The sequence below is a fragment of the Spea bombifrons genome, chromosome 7 (genome assembly GCF_027358695.1).
Source record: "Spea bombifrons isolate aSpeBom1 chromosome 7, aSpeBom1.2.pri, whole genome shotgun sequence".
Taxonomy (NCBI): domain Eukaryota; kingdom Metazoa; phylum Chordata; class Amphibia; order Anura; family Pelobatidae; genus Spea; species Spea bombifrons.
In genome coordinates, this window is record NC_071093.1 from 20,944,594 (window position 1) to 20,962,245 (window position 17,652).

The 17,652-nt window shown below is 43.0% G+C and overlaps 1 protein-coding gene and 1 long non-coding RNA gene across 4 annotated transcripts in view; both read right to left on the reverse strand.

Annotated features, from left to right (window-relative positions):
- The window catches only part of HYCC2 (hyccin PI4KA lipid kinase complex subunit 2), a 210,157-nt gene that overhangs the window by 89,228 nt on the left and 103,277 nt on the right, over window positions 1-17,652 (reverse strand). The window lies entirely within an intron of this gene.
- LOC128502445 (uncharacterized) lies at window positions 10,403-11,143 on the reverse strand. Its single transcript, XR_008355112.1, has 2 exons — window positions 10,787-11,143; window positions 10,403-10,733 (listed from the first exon to the last, which is right to left on the reverse strand). It is a non-coding gene; the product is annotated as an uncharacterized LOC128502445 (long non-coding RNA).

A 17,652-nucleotide genomic window follows, 5' to 3' on the forward strand; every position in this document is an offset into this window, starting at 1 on the left:
ACCCTAAACTTAAGCCCAGTATTAAGGAAGATGTGCATGATGACAGTAGTAATGTGGAGACGCTGTGGGTAGAGATTAACCTAGATAGTAAGAAGAGTCACACACTACTTTTGGGTGCATGCTACAAGCCACCCAACATAAGCAATGAGGGGGAAGATCAGCTGCTATTTCAAATTGAAAAGGCTGCAAATAGAAATTACCGTATTTGCTCGATTATAAGACGACGCTGATTATAAGACGACCCCCCAAAATCTGATTATTAATTTAGGAAAAAAAGAAAAAGACGACCCCAAAGGAAAAAAGTTTTACCAGTAAATGTTAATTCATGTAAACTATTTTTTTTAATAAAAGCTATGATTGAGAAAAATATTGTTTTTGTTTTTATTTCTTGTATTTCCCAACCTGTCCCCCAGTTACGCACATCTGCCCCCTGACTTGCCACTCCAATATGGCACTGTGGCCCATGATATGCCTTTTAACCCTCTATATGCCACTGTGCCCCATGTTATGCCTTTTGACCCCCTATGTGCCACTCTGCCTCCAGAAATGCCTTATACCCCTATATCCCATTCTGGCATTTAGGGGGTTAAAAGGCATATTATGGGGCAGAGTGGCATATAGGGAGGTATAAGGCATTTCAGGAGGCAGAGTGGCATTAAGGGAGTTAAAAGGCATTGTATAGAGCACTCTGCCTCCAGAAATGCCTTATACCCATATATGCCACTCTGGCATTTAGGGGGTTAAAAGGCATATTATGGGGCAGAGTGGCATATAGGGAGGTATAAGGCATTTCAGGAGGCAGAGTGGCATTAAGGGAGTTAAAAGGCATTGTATAGAGCACTCTGCCTCCAGAAATGCCTTATACCCCTATATGCCACTCTGGCATTTAGGGGGTTGAAAGGCATATTATGGGGCAGAGTGGCATATAGGGAGGTATAAGGCATTTCAGGAGGCACAGTGCTCTATTAAATGCCCCCTTAACGCCACTCCAGAAATGCCCTATGCCCCCATTTAACACACACACACCCTATACCCCCATTTAACACACACACTCTCTCTCTCTCTCTCAGCAGCAGGGCCCTTGTGATCCTGTGATTACGGTTGCCCTAGCCACAGATCCCCCGCGGGCCACGTTTGATGCCCCTGAACTAGGGTATAGGGAAAGTTGTAGATAGCGTAGTATTACCTGTTAAAACAGTGTACATTTACATGTAAAGGGGGACCTCCGACAGTCTGGGTGTCAATTCTCTCATTATGGTGGGTCCGACCACGTGTTCAGTTTTAGGCATAGGTCTAACATGTGTGGTGTGTGTTTGGGGGGGGGCATCTATATATATAGCATATCCAAATGTACTAAGTGGTCTCTGTTGGGTACAGACATGGAGAATAAAAATATCAACATAGTGAGCAGTGTTGAAGTCTATGTAAGTTATGTAAGAGTCCTCTGTGTCCACAATAGGGTTACTCACTGCAAAAAAAAGCGTTATTCGCAAGCAACTCTTATGTCTCCAACAATGTGATTCTGCTCTACAGCTGCCTTTGAGGATGTAGCTGGTGCCGCTCTTGGTGGTACGGTGTGTCATGTGGTCTTTTCCTGGAAGGCTGTGTTGTTGGGCCGTTGGCCCTGATTTTCTTTCTTTTTTATTGGTACATTTTGCTCCATGTAATGTGATTAAAGATTGAGCTACATTATTTCTCCTGAGATTTTCCAACTAACACAACACCACAACAACTGGGTTCTTTTCTGGGACCAATTTTATTCAACATATTTAGAAATGATCTTGAAATAGGCATTGAAAGTCATGTTTCCGTGTTTGCAGATGACACAAACTCTGTAAAGTAATATGTGAGCAATATATTACTTTGCTGTAGAGGGATTTAGTAAATGCAAAGTTATGCACTTTGGGGTAAGGAATGCACAAGCAACTTACATGGTAGTGAATTGGGGATAACAACAAATGAGAAGGATTTGGTAATTCTTATAGACAACAAACTAGGCAACAATGTGCAATGTCAGTAAAGTATTGTCAGGGCCGGCCCTACAATGGAGCCGAGTGGGGCAATTGTCCCAGGCGGCACTTTTGAAGTGGCGGCACTTTTTTTGAAGCGGAGGAGAGAGAGGGGCGCCCAGTGGTTTTCGCATAGCCGCTTGGCGCCCCTCTCTCTCCTCTGCGAGCCCTCTAGCTCGGTCTCGGTGCCGGCTTGTAATGCTGAGCGCCGGAAGCAATGTCAATTTCCGGCGCTCATCATTACATGGCAGAGCAGGGAGACTCTTCTAATGTGGTATACCTTATTATATGTGCAAAGTGTCCAACAGCCCTCTATGTGGGTGAAACAGGCCAGTATTTGCATAAAAGGTTTAATTCACACAGATTCAACATCAACAACAAGAGAGCAGAGACACCAGCCGGAGATCATTTTTGCCAAAATGGACACAGTATCAGGGACATCAGACTGGCTGTATTAATGGGACTGTTAAAAACTCAGAGGGAGAGAAAAATATGGGAGGTTAAATTAATACTCAAATTTAACTGTTTAACCCCTTAATGACAATTGCCAGTTCTGGCACGTCATGCACTAACATCCGGTTAGTGCCAGGACCGTCATGACTTTAAACGGGTGCAGAACGTGATGTACGTTCGCTTTCTGCACCCAAACGGTGTTGCTGTAATGCCTCGACCTCGAGGCATTCAGCAACGCCACGATCGGAACTAGGGGCCATGTCTGGCCCCTCCCCGGGGAGTCAACATCCGCCATAAATTGTATGGCAGCAGAAGCCTGTGTTAAAAGCGTTTAGGAGGTGATCGTTGATCGCCTCCTAAACTGAAATGGTGCAAGTAATCTTTGCCATCCACAAGATGGCCGCCGCGGAAAAAAAATAATAAAGATGAAAAAGTTCGCTAGATGGTCTCTAGAGAACTCTGGCTCCACTTGCAGGTTGAATACAGGTACTGCTTTCAACCATGCAAGTCAATGGAGCCCAGCTTTCTAATCACAGTGTGATTAGTAAAAATAAATTAAAAAAATAAAATAAAATTAATAATAATTAGAAAAAAATAGTTAAAACAACTGTAAAATGTAAAAATAATTTCCCACTGATGTCACTATCATGTGGGGTATCACTGTACTCAGGAGATGTTGCTGAACACATATTGGGGTGTCGTGTTACAGCGACATATACCAGGAGCTGTAAATTCATACATAAAGTAGGTGTGTGGGGGAAAAATACACACAAAAAAATACTACTGCAAACTTTGAAAAAATGCTGGTGGTAAAATGTGTGCATGTAAAGAGTTAAAATAATAGCATTTAAAATACCCTGGGGTGTCTAGTTTTCAAAAATATATGGTTTTAAATGGCCCGGCTCAAAGATTTACCGAATAGGGCATGGGCAGTGGATCCCCAAATGCCACAGTTCAACATTGAAAAATGTGCATGCCCAAAAAAATCATTCATGTGAGGTATTGCTATACTCAGGAGATGTTGCTGAACACATATTGGGGTGTTTTATGATAGTGACGTATACCAGAACCTGTTTATTCATACCTGAACTAAAATGTGTGTGGAAAAAAAATGCAAAAAAATGACTACCACAAAGTTTGACAAAGACTGGTGGTAGATATGGTGCATGGAAAGATTTAAAATACTAGCATTTGAAATATCCTGGGGTGTCTAGTTTTAAAAAATATATGATTTGATGGGGTAAATTGCATTGGTCGGCTTCAAATGATACCCAAAATGGCACATGGGGGGCATTTGAAAAAAATGGCTTTGAAATAGCAAAACTGTACTTATTGCCCCATAACGTGTAGAAAAAAGCAAAAAAACATAAAAACACTGGGTATTTCTAAACTCAGGACGAATAGTAGAATCTATTTAGCAGGTGTTGTAAATGAGTAAAAGATTTTTCAACTAAAAGTTAGAAAAAGTAATTTTTTTCAAAAGTTTTCACCATATTTTATACTTTTTTTAAATAGTAAATAATATGATACAATCAAAACAATGTCATCTAAAGAAAGCCCTTCTTGTCCTGAAAGAAACAATATATAACAACTGTGGGTTCAGTAAACGGGAAAGAAGAAAATTACGGCCAAACACGTGCAGCGCAGAAATGTTAAAACGGCCATTGTCACGAAGGGTAAAAAAAATAAAATCAGCCTTTTTCACGAAGGGGTTAAATGCTGGCCTCAACTGGGATAGGGAATTTCTATCCCATTACCACTTTGTAGATTAACAAACCAGACAGGCACACAACCTGACCCGATTAGAGTTGTGAATACCTCCTGACACCTCCTTTTATGACTCCAATCCACCTCTGATTTTAACAAAATGGGTGAGCTGGAAATATTGGTAAGTAATGAACAATATGACTTGATCGGTATCACAGAAACGTGGTGGGATGATACATATGACTGGTCAGTAAACTTACAAGGATATTCACTTTTTAGAAGGGAAAGAGTAAATAGAAAAGGGGGAGGGATTTGTTTATATGCAAACCCTAAACTTAAGCCCAGTATTAAGGAAGATGTGCATGATGACAGTAGTAATGTGGAGACGCTGTGGGTAGAGATTAACCTAGATAGTAAGAAGAGTCACACACTACTTTTGGGTGCATGCTACAAGCCACCCAACATAAGCAATGAGGGGGAAGATCAGCTGCTATTTCAAATTGAAAAGGCTGCAAATAGAAATTACCGTATTTGCTCGATTATAAGACGACGCTGATTATAAGACGACCCCCCAAAATCTGATTATTAATTTAGGAAAAAAAGAAAAAGACGACCCCAAAGGAAAAAAGTTTTACCAGTAAATGTTAATTCATGTAAACTATTTTTTTTAATAAAAGCTATGATTGAGAAAAATATTGTTTTTGTTTTTATTTCTTGTATTTCCCAACCTGTCCCCCAGTTACGCACATCTGCCCCCTGACTTGCCACTCCAATATGGCACTGTGGCCCATGATATGCCTTTTAACCCTCTATATGCCACTGTGCCCCATGTTATGCCTTTTGACCCCCTATGTGCCACTCTGCCTCCAGAAATGCCTTATACCCCTATATCCCATTCTGGCATTTAGGGGGTTAAAAGGCATATTATGGGGCAGAGTGGCATATAGGGAGGTATAAGGCATTTCAGGAGGCAGAGTGGCATTAAGGGAGTTAAAAGGCATTGTATAGAGCACTCTGCCTCCAGAAATGCCTTATACCCATATATGCCACTCTGGCATTTAGGGGGTTAAAAGGCATATTATGGGGCAGAGTGGCATATAGGGAGGTATAAGGCATTTCAGGAGGCAGAGTGGCATTAAGGGAGTTAAAAGGCATTGTATAGAGCACTCTGCCTCCAGAAATGCCTTATACCCCTATATGCCACTCTGGCATTTAGGGGGTTGAAAGGCATATTATGGGGCAGAGTGGCATATAGGGAGGTATAAGGCATTTCAGGAGGCACAGTGCTCTATTAAATGCCCCCTTAACGCCACTCCAGAAATGCCCTATGCCCCCATTTAACACACACACACCCTATACCCCCATTTAACACACACACTCTCTCTCTCTCTCTCAGCAGCAGGGCCCTTGTGATCCTGTGATTACGGTTGCCCTAGCCACAGATCCCCCGCGGGCCACGTTTGATGCCCCTGAACTAGGGTATAGGGAAAGTTGTAGATAGCGTAGTATTACCTGTTAAAACAGTGTACATTTACATGTAAAGGGGGACCTCCGACAGTCTGGGTGTCAATTCTCTCATTATGGTGGGTCCGACCACGTGTTCAGTTTTAGGCATAGGTCTAACATGTGTGGTGTGTGTTTGGGGGGGGGGCATCTATATATATAGCATATCCAAATGTACTAAGTGGTCTCTGTTGGGTACAGACATGGAGAATAAAAATATCAACATAGTGAGCAGTGTTGAAGTCTATGTAAGTTATGTAAGAGTCCTCTGTGTCCACAATAGGGTTACTCACTGCAAAAAAAAGCGTTATTCGCAAGCAACTCTTATGTCTCCAACAATGTGATTCTGCTCTACAGCTGCCTTTGAGGATGTAGCTGGTGCCGCTCTTGGTGGTACGGTGTGTCATGTGGTCTTTTCCTGGAAGGCTGTGTTGTTGGGCCGTTGGCCCTGATTTTCTTTCTTTTTTATTGGTACATTTTGCTCCATGTAATGTGATTAAAGATTGAGCTACATTATTTCTCCTGAGATTTTCCAACTAACACAACACCACAACAACTGGGTTCTTTTCTGGGACCAATTTTATTCAACATATTTAGAAATGATCTTGAAATAGGCATTGAAAGTCATGTTTCCGTGTTTGCAGATGACACAAACTCTGTAAAGTAATATGTGAGCAATATATTACTTTGCTGTAGAGGGATTTAGTAAATGCAAAGTTATGCACTTTGGGGTAAGGAATGCACAAGCAACTTACATGGTAGTGAATTGGGGATAACAACAAATGAGAAGGATTTGGTAATTCTTATAGACAACAAACTAGGCAACAATGTGCAATGTCAGTAAAGTATTGTCAGGGCCGGCCCTACAATGGAGCCGAGTGGGGCAATTGTCCCAGGCGGCACTTTTGAAGTGGCGGCACTTTTTTTGAAGCGGAGGAGAGAGAGGGGCGCCCAGTGGTTTTCGCATAGCCGCTTGGCGCCCCTCTCTCTCCTCTGCGAGCCCTCTAGCTCGGTCTCGGTGCCGGCTTGTAATGCTGAGCGCCGGAAGCAATGTCAATTTCCGGCGCTCATCATTACATGGCAGAGCAGGGAGACTCTTCTAATGTGGTATACCTTATTATATGTGCAAAGTGTCCAACAGCCCTCTATGTGGGTGAAACAGGCCAGTATTTGCATAAAAGGTTTAATTCACACAGATTCAACATCAACAACAAGAGAGCAGAGACACCAGCCGGAGATCATTTTTGCCAAAATGGACACAGTATCAGGGACATCAGACTGGCTGTATTAATGGGACTGTTAAAAACTCAGAGGGAGAGAAAAATATGGGAGGTTAAATTAATACTCAAATTTAACTGTTTAACCCCTTAATGACAATTGCCAGTTCTGGCACGTCATGCACTAACATCCGGTTAGTGCCAGGACCGTCATGACTTTAAACGGGTGCAGAACGTGATGTACGTTCGCTTTCTGCACCCAAACGGTGTTGCTGTAATGCCTCGACCTCGAGGCATTCAGCAACGCCACGATCGGAACTAGGGGCCATGTCTGGCCCCTCCCCGGGGAGTCAACATCCGCCATAAATTGTATGGCAGCAGAAGCCTGTGTTAAAAGCGTTTAGGAGGTGATCGTTGATCGCCTCCTAAACTGAAATGGTGCAAGTAATCTTTGCCATCCACAAGATGGCCGCCGCGGAAAAAAAATAATAAAGATGAAAAAGTTCGCTAGATGGTCTCTAGAGAACTCTGGCTCCACTTGCAGGTTGAATACAGGTACTGCTTTCAACCATGCAAGTCAATGGAGCCCAGCTTTCTAATCACAGTGTGATTAGTAAAAATAAATTAAAAAAATAAAATAAAATTAATAATAATTAGAAAAAAATAGTTAAAACAACTGTAAAATGTAAAAATAATTTCCCACTGATGTCACTATCATGTGGGGTATCACTGTACTCAGGAGATGTTGCTGAACACATATTGGGGTGTCGTGTTACAGCGACATATACCAGGAGCTGTAAATTCATACATAAAGTAGGTGTGTGGGGGAAAAATACACACAAAAAAATACTACTGCAAACTTTGAAAAAATGCTGGTGGTAAAATGTGTGCATGTAAAGAGTTAAAATAATAGCATTTAAAATACCCTGGGGTGTCTAGTTTTCAAAAATATATGGTTTTAAATGGCCCGGCTCAAAGATTTACCGAATAGGGCATGGGCAGTGGATCCCCAAATGCCACAGTTCAACATTGAAAAATGTGCATGCCCAAAAAAATCATTCATGTGAGGTATTGCTATACTCAGGAGATGTTGCTGAACACATATTGGGGTGTTTTATGATAGTGACGTATACCAGAACCTGTTTATTCATACCTGAACTAAAATGTGTGTGGAAAAAAAATGCAAAAAAATGACTACCACAAAGTTTGACAAAGACTGGTGGTAGATATGGTGCATGGAAAGATTTAAAATACTAGCATTTGAAATATCCTGGGGTGTCTAGTTTTAAAAAATATATGATTTGATGGGGTAAATTGCATTGGTCGGCTTCAAATGATACCCAAAATGGCACATGGGGGGCATTTGAAAAAAATGGCTTTGAAATAGCAAAACTGTACTTATTGCCCCATAACGTGTAGAAAAAAGCAAAAAAACATAAAAACACTGGGTATTTCTAAACTCAGGACGAATAGTAGAATCTATTTAGCAGGTGTTGTAAATGAGTAAAAGATTTTTCAACTAAAAGTTAGAAAAAGTAATTTTTTTCAAAAGTTTTCACCATATTTTATACTTTTTTTAAATAGTAAATAATATGATACAATCAAAACAATGTCATCTAAAGAAAGCCCTTCTTGTCCTGAAAGAAACAATATATAACAACTGTGGGCTCAGTAAACGGGAAAGAAGAAAATTACGGCCAAACACGTGCAGCGCAGAAATGTTAAAACGGCCATTGTCACGAAGGGTAAAAAAAATAAAATCAGCCTTTTTCACGAAGGGGTTAAATGCTGGCCTCAACTGGGATAGGGAATTTCTATCCCATTACCACTTTGTAGATTAACAAACCAGACAGGCACACAACCTGACCCGATTAGAGTTGTGAATACCTCCTGACACCTCCTTTTATGACTCCAATCCACCTCTGATTTTAACAAAATGGGTGAGCTGGAAATATTGGTAAGTAATGAACAATATGACTTGATCGGTATCACAGAAACGTGGTGGGATGATACATATGACTGGTCAGTAAACTTACAAGGATATTCACTTTTTAGAAGGGAAAGAGTAAATAGAAAAGGGGGAGGGATTTGTTTATATGCAAACCCTAAACTTAAGCCCAGTATTAAGGAAGATGTGCATGATGACAGTAGTAATGTGGAGACGCTGTGGGTAGAGATTAACCTAGATAGTAAGAAGAGTCACACACTACTTTTGGGTGCATGCTACAAGCCACCCAACATTAGCAATGAGGGGGAAGATCAGCTGCTATTTCAAATTGAAAAGGCTGCAAATAGAAATTACCGTATTTGCTCGATTATAAGATGACGCTGATTATAAGACGACCCCCCAAAATCTGATTATTAATTTAGGAAAAAAAGAAAAAGACGACCCCAAAGGAAAAAAGTTTTACCAGTAAATGTTAATTCATGTAAACTATTTTTTTTAATAAAAGCTATGATTGAGAAAAATATTGTTTTTGTTTTTATTTCTTGTATTTCCCAACCTGTCCCCCAGTTACGCACATCTGCCCCCTGACTTGCCACTCCAATATGGCACTGTGGCCCATGATATGCCTTTTAACCCTCTATATGCCACTGTGCCCCATGTTATGCCTTTTGACCCCCTATGTGCCACTCTGCCTCCAGAAATGCCTTATACCCCTATATCCCATTCTGGCATTTAGGGGGTTAAAAGGCATATTATGGGGCAGAGTGGCATATAGGGAGGTATAAGGCATTTCAGGAGGCAGAGTGGCATTAAGGGAGTTAAAAGGCATTGTATAGAGCACTCTGCCTCCAGAAATGCCTTATACCCATATATGCCACTCTGGCATTTAGGGGGTTAAAAGGCATATTATGGGGCAGAGTGGCATATAGGGAGGTATAAGGCGTTTCAGGAGGCAGAGTGGCATTAAGGGAGTTAAAAGGCATTGTATAGAGCACTCTGCCTCCAGAAATGCCTTATACCCCTATATGCCACTCTGGCATTTAGGGGGTTGAAAGGCATATTATGGGGCAGAGTGGCATATAGGGAGGTATAAGGCATTTCAGGAGGCACAGTGCTCTATTAAATGCCCCCTTAACGCCACTCCAGAAATGCCCTATGCCCCCATTTAACACACACACACCCTATACCCCCATTTAACACACACACTCTCTCTCTCTCTCTCCCCCCCCTCTCACCCCCCTTCCCTCTCTCTCACCCCCCTTCCCCCTCTCTCCCCTCTCTTACCGGTGCTTCCAGCCGGGGCAGCGGGTTGACGTCGCCTTCCGCTGCAGCCGGAAGGAGGTGGAGTTGGCAGCGGGGGTTTGTATGCGTCCCTTGCGTATACTTTCCCCGGCTGTCAGAGATCAGAGTTCCCCGCATGATGGTCTGATTAGAAGACGACCCCGATTAGAAGACGAGGGGTATTTTTCAGAGCATTTGCTCTGAAAAAAACCTCGTCTTATAATCGAGCAAATACGGTAAGTTTTGATCATGGGAGAGTTTAATTACCCAGATTGGAATAGTGGAACTTGTTCCACTAAGGGCAGCAAGTTTCTGAACCTGCTTAATGACCAATTTATGTCGCAATTAGTAGAGACCCCAACCAGAATGGATGCCTGTCTAGATCTGGTAATAACTAACAATGAGGAACTTATCTCAAACATTAAAGTAAGAGAACACTTAGGAAATAGTGACCATAACATGGTTTCATTTGAGATTAATTCCAAAAAGCAAATGGGTAACTGCTCTACCAAAACACAATTTCAGAAGGGCAAACTTTGACAGGCTAAGGTCGACCATGGAATGTATAGACTGGGATGGATTGTTCTCTGGGTTAAACACAGAGGACAAATGCACCTTTAAGCACACATTGTAAAGTTACACATCCCAATTATATACCTATGGGAAACAAATACAAAAGAAACAAATCAAAACCAATGTGGCTTACCTGGAAAGTAAAACGGGAAATAAGGAATAAACAATTGGCATTTAAGCATTATAAAAGCGAGGGGTCGGTAGTATCATTTATGGCATACAAAGATGCCAACAAAGCCTGCAAAAAGGAGATTAAAATGGCTAAACTAGAAAATTAGAAACTTATTGCCAAGGAAAGTAAAACCAATCCCAAGAAATTTTTCAAGTATGTGAATGGAAAAAAGTTAAAGGTAGAGAATGTTGGTACGTTATTATCTGAAACTGGAAATTTGGTTAGTGAGGACAGAGAGAAAGCCGACATCTTAAATGCTTTTCTTTCTTCTGTTTATACCAAGGAAAAACCAATGACGGAGCCCCTGCTGGCTAATTTTAAGGAACCGTTGCAACAAACATGGGATTGGCTGACACAAGAAAAAGTGCTCAAGCAATTAAATACTGTTAAGGTAGACAAGGCCCCTAGACCGGATGGTATACATCCAAGGGTATTGAAGGAACTAAGCCTAATTCTGGCCCAGCCACTATTGCTAATCTTTAGGGATTCTTTCAGCTCGGGCATAGTTCCATTAGATTGGCGCAAGGCAGATGTTGTGCCCATATTTAAAAAGGGATCAAAATCTCAACCGGGCAATTACAGGCCAGTAAACTTAACATCGGTAGTGGGGACATTATTTGAAGGGTTGCTAAAGGTATACATTCAAGATCATATCTTGATCCATAATCCAATTAGTAGAAGTCAACATGGATTTGTGAAAGACCGGTCTCGTCAAACCAACCTATTAGCATTCTATGAAGAAGTTAGTAAAAAATGGAAATCTTTTTACTCACCGTAAATTCCTTTTTTCTTAATACAGTGGCAGTACGACTGGGTAGTGTTCTCTCCTGTGGACAAGATGCTTAAAAGAATAGAAAGGGTTAAGTCACGGAGAACTCCTCCTACTTACCCATAAAACCAGGCTTCCCCTGCACAACACCAGTAAGTAACAACAACACAAACTGCTTGCAAAAATAATTTATTAGAAACAAAGGGAGGGAAATCCGTACTGCCACTGTATTAAAGAAAAAGGAATTTACGGTGAGTAAAAAAAATTCAATTTTTCCTGCCATACAGTGGCAGTATGACTGGGATGTAACAAGATCCCGAAAAAAAGGGGAGGGCAATAAATTCCTTAGGAAACAACAGCTTGGAGCACCTTACGCCCCAAAATCCGCTGCTGAGGATGAGAAGACGTCTAGCCGGTAGAGACGAACGAATGTATTGAAAGACGACCACGTAGCTGCTCTGCAAATATCCTCTGGTGAAGCGGAAGACTTCTCAGCCCAAGAAGCAGACACGGCCCTGGTTGAGTGGGCCGTGATCGGAAATAACAAAGGTAGGTCAGAGACATGGTAGCCCATGTGAATCGTTTCCGTGATCCATCTTGACAAGGTAGCCTTAGTGGCAGCCTTACCTGCCGAACGACCAGACCAAGAAACGAAAAGCTGGTCGGTGGAACGGATGGAGGAAGTCCTAGCAATATACAACTTCAGGGTTCTCTTAACATCCAACATGTGCCACTTAGCTTCATCTGGAGAGGAAGGAGACGGAAAAAAATGATGGAAGCACCAAGGGCTGAATAATAGTGGACTTTGACAAAACCTTCGGAAGAAAGGAGGGCTGCAGGTGGTGAACAACCTTATCCTGATGAAAGATGGTAAACTTGTCCGAGGATGAGAGGGCTTGGATTTCACCCACACGTTTGGCGGATGTAATCGCCACTAAGAACACAGTCTTTAACAAGAGGAATTTAAATGACACTTCTTCCAGAGCAGAACATAGGGCATTAAGAACTACGGTAAGATCCCAGGCCGGGAAGTGAGTTTTTCTCGGAGGACGTTTAATGGTAATGGCCTTAAAAAACCGTCTAACCAGTACATGAGAAGCCAGGTCTTCAAGAAAAAAAATGACTTAGAGCCGATATCTGACCCTTTAGAGTTGAGACACGAAGGCCGTAGAAAAACCATCTTTTAAAAACATCAAAATGGAGCTGATGGAAGGAGGAAAAACCGAAACATCCCTAGCGGGACACCAGAGCAGGAACTTCTTCCAGACCCGAAAATAAATTCTTGAAGTAGAGCCCCTGAAAGATCGCAACAGCAAGTCAGAAAGATCCTCCGTAACACCCTGATCACGAACAATCATCCTTGCAATAGCCAGGCCGTCAACTTGGACATCTGGAGATGATCTGGAAGAAGATTGCCGCTGTCCAACAATTGATCTGATGGAGGTAGTTCCCAATACATTAGACTCAGTTGACTGAGGAGGGAGAACCAACTGCGGTTCGGCCAGTATGGGATAACGGCTAATACCCGAGCCCTGTCCGAACGAATCTTCTGGAGGACACGGGGAATTAATGCGACAGGCGCAAACACGTATCCCAGATGGAAGTTCCACCTGACGGACAGACCGTCCAGGAAGTCGGGCGAATCCTGCCTGTTGATTGAGGCAAACATTGGTACCTTCCTGTTTCGCCTGGAGGCAATCAAATCTATATCTGGAAGGCCAAATCTTGACACCAGGGAGGTGAAGGTTCTTTCGATCAAGGACCACTCTGCTTGAGACTATCTCAGCCTGCTTAGATCGTCTGCAATACCATTGTTGCAGCCTCTTATGTGGGTAGCCGATAAGTCTTCCAGATGAAGCTGGGCCCAACTCATTATGGTCGAACAAAGAACTTGCAGGCTCCTCACTCGTGTACCCCCTTGTTTGTTTACATACGCGACTGTTGTAGTGTTGTCTGACTGAATCTTCACGGAACGACCTTCCAATTGGGGCCTGAAGGCTACTAGTGCTTTATTTCCTGGTAGTTGGACGAACAAAGCGAATCTTCCGGAGACCAGATGCCTTGCCTGAAGTGATAACTTAAATGGGCGCCCCAACCGATACCGGAAGCATCCGTGGTAAGCGTTAAACAATTGCGAGGCCGAAAAGAAAGGCCTTCTGAAAGATGAGAAGAGGTCCTCTACAAGGACAGATGGGATAAGACCTGACTCGAGATAGTTATGTCCCGCTCTAGGTCGTCCTCTCGCCTGGACCAACCCCGAAGAATATCCCACTGAAGGGGACGAAGTTGAGATCTTGCCCACCTGACTGCTGGGATGGAGGCTGTCAGTAGACCTAAGACGCACATGGCCTTCCTGATAGAGCAAGTCGGATGTAATTGAAGCGATCTGACTTTTTTCCTGATATTCCTGATCTTTTCGGAAGGTAGAAATATACGTTGGGAAATCGAATCCACCTCTAGGCCTAGGAATTGGATCCTGGTGGAAGGTATGAGGTTGGATTTGCTGTGGTTGATAGTCCAGCCGTGCACTTCCAGCAATCTCATTGTGGTGACTAGATCCGCCCGTAGCTCCCTTGAAGATTCGGCCTTGATGAGCCAGTCGTCCAGGTAAGGAACGATGGAAATCCCTTTTTCTCTTAGAGAAGCCGACACAAAAGGGACACAAAATCTTTGTGAAGAATCTTGGGGCCGACGACAGACCGAACGGAAGGGCCTTGAACTGGAAATGATGAATTTTTCCTTTATACGGATTGCAAACCTGAGAAACTTCCTGGAAATCTCCGCAATTGGGACGTGAAGGTAAGCGTCCTTCAGGTCCAAAGTTGCCATGACGTCTCCCTTCTGAAGAAGGTGGGTGACTGAAGAAATGATCTCCATACGAAAGTGGCAATACTGGATGCAGCTGTTAACTCTTTTTAGATCCAAAACGGGTCGAAAGGATCCGTCCGGCTTTGGGACTAGAAACACTCTGGAATAGACTCCTTGGAAGCGTTGAGAAATCGGAACTCTCTCTATAACCCCTTTTGATAGGAGAGATAGGCTCGCCGAATGTAGAGCTACATTTTTCACCGAGGAAGGATATAAAGAGATCAGGAACTGACTTCTGGGAAGGGAGAAGAAACCGATCCTGTAACCCTCTGAAACAATTTTCCGAATCCAACTGTTGTGTGTAGTCTGTTCCCAAATATGCTTGAACTGCTGCCGCCTTCCTCCCACTTTATCAGAACTTTCTTTTCTCTTGTGTTTTGGGGCGGCCTGGAACTTTATGTCTCCGTAGAAATTCCGAAAATTCTGCGATTTGGAAGACGTCTGGAAAGGCCTGGTTGTCTTGTAAGGATATCTCCTATCCCATCCAGGGCGTCTATCAAAAGGTAAGTCACATAGAGATGCTTTGGAGGCTGAATCTGCCGTCCAGGATCTCAACCATAAGGCTCTACGAGCCACAGACGATAACCCCAAATTCTTGGCGGATATCTTCACCAACTCTTGAAAGGAATCTGTAAGAAAACCGTTGGATAATCGCAAATTTTTTAGTAGTCTGGAGATTTCGGAATCTTGATCATCCGGAAAACACTCCTCCAGGGCCTGTATCCAACTACTCTGTGCTCTAGACACTGCTGTACTGGCCACTGCCACTCTGCATTGCGCACCTGCTGCCTGAAATATGCGCCCGCAAGAAGTCTCGACTCTCCTATCCGTAGAGTCTTTCAGACCTGAGACACCTCCAATGGGAATGGTCGTCTTTTTCGACAGCTGGGCTATGTGGACATCCACCCAGGGGGGTTCATCCCAATGCTCTTCACTTTGAAGCCGGAATAGATGCTTAAAATGCCTGGAGAGAAAAGCCCTCTTCCCTGGGTATTTCCATTCTCTTTCCATTAGCTGTCTCAACTTGGGAAGTACAGGAAAACCCTTGATTTTATCCACCTCTTTGTCTGATAATATGCAAGCCACCTCCTTAGTGAATCTGCAAAGCTCCTGGGGAGGAAAAACTGCTTCGTCCTCAGAACTGAACGAGGTAGAGGAGTCAGAAGATTACAAAATTTCCCCTGATGAAAGATCTGATCTGGAGGAAGACAAGGATCTCCTGCGTTTACGGTCAGATTTACCCGGAACCCTCGACTGAGCTTGAGCCGCAGAGACCTGGAACGCCTCAAAGGTCTGTGCTAGGTTTTCCCGAAACCATCCCAGGAAGGATTGCAAGTCCTTTTGTTTGTCTTTAGCGAGTTGCTCTGCCGAGCAGGCATTACACATCTTTTTTCTGCATCCATCCGGCTGAGGAGCAGCACACTCAGAGCAAGCACATGCTTTGATTTAAAAGTGGACTTTCTAGGAATGGGAGCAGATTTCTTGTCTTTATCTCCAGGAGCAACCGGACTAGACATCTGGTTAAAGACAAAATACAAGCGTAAATAAAAAAATATATATTTTTTTTTTACTCTCATATATATATCTTCTGGAGGAAGAGAATATTGAAGGAAAAGATAAAATAATCTTACCTCCAAATCCTCCTGTGCTGAGAAATGCCCATGCAGACAGACAGGAACGAAAAACAACCTTTATAGGTTTGAATTTGGCGCCCTCCAGAAAATCCGATTCGCGCATGCTCAGTAGCACGATTGGATCTTCGGTGGAACGCAACGCCACCCGGGCCTGTGTTCCACCTACCGCGCATGCTCCTCTGCCAGCCGCTAAGAAAAGGAACTCCGATACAGGGGACCTCGCTCTGCTCACCAACCGGAGAGCAATCGGAGGCTGCAAACCCTCAGGCAAAGGCTGCAAAGGCCTCACCAGCCTTCTGATCTTCGGGGAAAATTCCCCAGCACAGCATCAAGTCCGTCCCTGAACGGGACAAGAAGAAAACTGGTGTTGTGCAGGGGAAGCCGGGTTTTATGGGTAAGTAGGAGGAGTTCTCCGTGACTTAACCCTTTCTATTCTTTTAAGCATCTTGTCCACAGGAGAGAACACTACCCAGTCGTACTGCCACTGTATGGCAGGAAAATATAGACCTGGGGTTGGCTGTAGATGTGATTTATCTGGACTTTGCCAAGGCGTTTGATACGGTTCCGCATAAAAGGCTACTCTATAAATTAACAGAAATAGGCTTAGGGGCAAATGTCTGTATGTGGATAAGAAATTGGCTAAAAGATAGAATGCAGAGGGTTGTTGTGAATGGATGTTTCTCAGCCTGTAAGCAGGTATTAAGTGGAGTGCCTCAGGGGTCTGTCCTCGGTCCTCTTCTTTTTAATTTATTTATAAATGATCTCCCAAGCTGCATTAAGAGCCATGTCACAGTTTTTGCTGATGACACAAAATTAGGCCGGGTAATTCAGACTAATCTTGATGTTTCTTCATTGCAGGAAGATTTAGACAGAGTTGGGGACTGGGCGTCCAAGTGGCAGATGAGGTTCAATATAGAGAAATGCAAAGTTATGCATTATGGTAAAAATAATAAAAATGCAACCTATTCTTTAAATGGAATATCCTTGGGGGAAACTACCAATGACAAGGATTTAGGAATAACGGTTGACAACAGACTTGACAACAGTGCGCAATGCCAGCAAGCAGCTGCGAGGGCCAATAAGGTGTTGGCATGCATAAAAAGAGGTATTGATTCAAGGGAGGAGGATATCATCTTGCCTCTTTACAGGTCTTTGGTAAGACCTCACCTTGAATATGCGGTACAATTCTGGGCACCGGTCCTTAAAAAAGACATTATGGAATTAGAAAAAGTGCAAAGGAGGGCTACGAAATTAATAAGGGGATTGGGAGATACTAGTTATAAAGAGAGACTAAAAAAGTTAAAATTATATACACTGGAAAAACGGCATCTCAGAGGGGATATGATAACATTATATAAATATATGCAGGGCCAATATAAAGAGCTCTTCAGTGACCTGTTCATTAACAGAAAAGTACAAAGAACAAGAGGTCACCCTCTGAGACTGGAAGAGCGCAGGTTTCATAGACGACAAAGGAAGGGATTCTTCACAGTGAGGACAATTAAGGTATGGAATTCA